The sequence below is a fragment of the Athene cunicularia genome, assembly GCF_003259725.1.
Source record: "Athene cunicularia isolate RWA chromosome 4 unlocalized genomic scaffold, athCun1 chr4_part3, whole genome shotgun sequence".
Lineage (NCBI taxonomy): Eukaryota > Metazoa > Chordata > Aves > Strigiformes > Strigidae > Athene > Athene cunicularia.
The window spans coordinates 16,438,047-16,441,937 of NW_020799100.1; positions in this window are offsets into that span (position 1 = coordinate 16,438,047).

Below are 3,891 nucleotides of genomic sequence, written 5' to 3' on the forward strand. Positions count from 1 at the left end.
CTTTTTTCCCTTCTTTTTTTTTTTGTTGTTGTTGTTTTGGTTTGGTTTTGGTTTGTTTTTTGTTTTTTTTTAATTTACTGCCACTCTCCAGTGTCCCCCAGCACAACACCACCCTGCAGCCAGAGCCGCTCACCGCCTTAGTGCCTATACCACTTCTCTAAGAAATTTTTTTTTTTTCTTTTAAAAAGTGTTTTCATCCCCTGGAAGAATCATTCTAGCAAATTCCTTGAACAATATACGAGAATTACATTCAGCCATGCTATAGCCAAAGCTGGCCAGAGAGCTCTCAGCACACCGCCAGCCGGACCCATCAGCCTCAGTTTCCCCACTGCTGAGGTTCAAACAATGCCAGCTCATTCTCGACAGGAACCTGAACCGTCCTGGAAGGCAGCACAGAGAAGTGGATGTTCCTGTTTTTCCAAAACAACCTTTTAATTATGCTCTTTACTATAATAGCAGCCTTTTTCCAACACTTCAGCAGTCAGGGCTATTAATTTAGGACCCAAGGTCTAACAATGGTATTATGAAAATCACCACCTTTTGGTAGACCGTGTCCCTTCTTACACCGATACAGAATTTTTCAAGGAAAAACTACCCATTCAGTCAGTGCTCCTTGTTTGTTACACAGCAGATCCTCACTAACATAACAGTTTGAACTGACAATTTTCTGTCTAGTCATAAAGCACACCTTGTGCAACAGGGAGAGTTCATTTTCAGTTACTCATCAAAAAATCCAGCTCAGGTGCACAGCAGTAAAACGTGGTTATAAAATAGCCATATGCATGGAAAGACAGCCATGCTGCATTCCATCTGTATTCTTATAGCAGGAATGCTGTTTTCCCTAAACTGTAACAGCTCATGCAGAATTGAGGCCCATCTGAGTGCTGAAAGTCTCCTTTTTGTTCTCCTGCTGCACAGAGGATGCCGTGCTGCAATTGGGACTCACCACCACTGAGTGATACGTACCCTCTTCTAACTCCAGCCTCGGGAAAAATAAAGCAAGCCAGTAGAAAGCACAGCTATATTATCCTTAAGGTTTGGCAATCAATCCATTTCTTCCTCGCTGCACAGGAAACAAAATGATTAAGACTGGATCTGGATGAGGTCTTTGGAGCCACCGCACCCTCCAGGAGCCCTGGGTGGGCTAGGCTGGACCAGGGCAGCAGGAATCCTGCACACCCCAGAGCTGCACCTCCTCCAGCCAATTCATCAGCACAAGGCACCCGCAGCCAGCTCGCAGCACGGAAAAGCTGCGTTCGCTCAAACTGGAGGATAATCGGGCACAGCTTTTCCTTACCATTATTCCCTTACAAGCCTGTACAGCCACAAAGATTCTTGTTTTGGAAACCTGGCTGCTTGCAATCCCTCCTTTCAGGCATTTCACGATAAATGCCCAGCTATTCCAGCAATGCGTTCAGCGGAGGCACCATCCAGCCTCTCATATTTGACACTGGCAGAAGCTGCTGGGCTTGTCTGTCTCCTCCAGAGTCGAGTGTAACTCTCTGCTTGCCCAAGCAATGATAAGCTGAGATAGAGGAACAAGGAGACATAAAAAGGAAACAAAAATGGCCAGAAATACGGATATTTCTTTTTCAGGGATTTCCCACCCAGGCCCCATAACAACATTCAGTGCTCTGAGAGTGGCACGTATACAGCTGTGTGTGAAGGGAAAGAGCCCTTTCAGAGAGCTGGGGAAATCTTGCCAGCACCCGCAGCACCTCTATTTGCAGAGTTTTATTTGATGTGGGTGCAATTCCTTATCCTTAAATCTGAGGGAGAAAGGTGTAAGGAGAATTCCTACTAATTTCATTAATTCCAGATCAGACGCTTGGGGAAAAACCTCAAACAAACTCAAGATCCTCTTCTTTCCTTTTTTCTTTTTTTTTTTTTTTTTTTTTTTTTTAGGTTTTGTGGGGCCTGCTGTTACTATTTGGTTTTTAGAAATCACTTCAAAACTCCCTGTTTAGTCACACAGGAATGCTCCATTTTAGGCAACACAGACATCTGAAGCCTCACAGTGATGCGATTGCCTTTTAAGACTGATCTGAATAATTATACCAGCTATTTCTTCCAGCATGTATTTTTGTTATGATTTGGAGAAAACACAGATTTAATTTCTGCAACTTCCAAAAGCTTCTGCTTTCATACTTCATCGTGGGACTGTGCAGAAAGCAAGAGCTGAGCAGTGGGTCTGGCCGCGGCTGCTCCAGCCCCACCACATCCCTTGGAGATGTCGCCCAGAGAGAAGCTTCTGAAAATGTCTTGATAAATGTCCATCTGTCACCATCAACTCAATCCATCCTGTCTCCTAGTCTTTCTTTCAGGAACACCTGTTGACAGTTGCTGGGGAAAAGTTTCTGGTTAAATAGGGTAATTTAACTTGTCACCCTCAATTAAGCCCTCTGTCCCAGCTCTCATACCCAGTCCTGCAGGTGCCAGATAATTTCTCCAAGATACAGCCCAGCTCTTGTCACTCCAGAGGACAATTGTTGCAACAGTTTTCCCTGGCTTGCCCAAATCCCAATTTTTCTTGCTACACCACCTGGAAGGCTGCTGCAGACACCTTTGCCCCACTCTATCATGTCAGCCTCATCAGTTTTTACAGACAATTCCTCCACGGATCTTCTCCCTGCCTGCACATCTGCTTCGAGCCTCCTGCTTAGTCCCTGAGCCCCAGCTGCTATGGGGAGCAGCTGCTTGGTCTTTTGTGCCCAAACTCCAGTGGGCAAAGCGGGACAGAAGGGCTTTAATTTTTTTCAGGGTGATGCTGAGAAGTGGAAAAATAGAGCTGGCTAAATGTAATTTGGAGTCAAACTGATGTGGAAGGGAATTGCTCACCTCTGGAGTAAGCATAGTGACATCAAAGTACCTGTGCAGGAGAGTAATTAAGCTCCAGTTGGTTTTCATAAACAGGGGTTTTAGGAGGATTTCATGTGCACAAGGCAGCATCACTCCAATTCCAGGGGGACTGTCCGCTGTGGGCTCTTTCCAAGCTGGTCCAGGAGGAGCAGAGTTTCCACAACCCAGCAGAAATCCTGGCCCCACTGAAGCCAGTTAAGCCTGCACTGATTTCATCAGGACCAGGGTTTTATTTCACCTCCTGTGTCAATGTGAGAAAGGACTTTGCTCTCCCACTCTCACTTTTTCTCTGCATCAGTCAGATCTGCCTTATTTATTATTACAACCCCCGGTTTTGGAAGGGAACACGCACCACAGGTGCACACACGCCCTTTCTCCAGGCCACAGTGTATTTTCCAGCTTAGCAGGTTATCCCCAGACATGCGAAGACTGAAGAAGCCAACCCCAATCCCAGCAGCGAGGACGGTGCAGACACATCTCCCTCCTCAGCGGCCGCAGGGGAACAGGGAGGGACGGGGACACCGCGGCCCCTCCGCCTGCCAAGAGCCCTCACACGCCAACAGCCTGACCTTTAAAAAAATTGCTGTCCTTGTTAAAAACCACCTTACAAAATGACTTTACTTCTCCTTTTAAATATGAAGGGTTACACGGGTGTTTTAAATGTTAATTTGGTGCTTTCTGAATTCCCCAGTGACCCGCGGCCGTCTCCCATCGCTTACATTTACTACTTTTGTCCTGTCAGCCTGGGCAGCCAGCTCAGAGTAAAACCTTTTCCAGCTCTTCAGATGATTTTCACTATCACTCACGCGGGCTATTAAGACTCTCAATGCGTATATCTGGTTTCCAATAGTACAAGCTGCTTCTTAAAGGTTATAGTTTGTTTTAAATAGCACAGCCATCTGTCCTCCAGGGGCTGATGGGAGCTGAAGAAATCAAAGCAGCCAAAACAGAATTTTTCAAACTGTCAGTTTTTTTGCTATAAACACTTTGGTTTGAATCAGATTTCGTCACACACCCCCCACCCCACCCCCT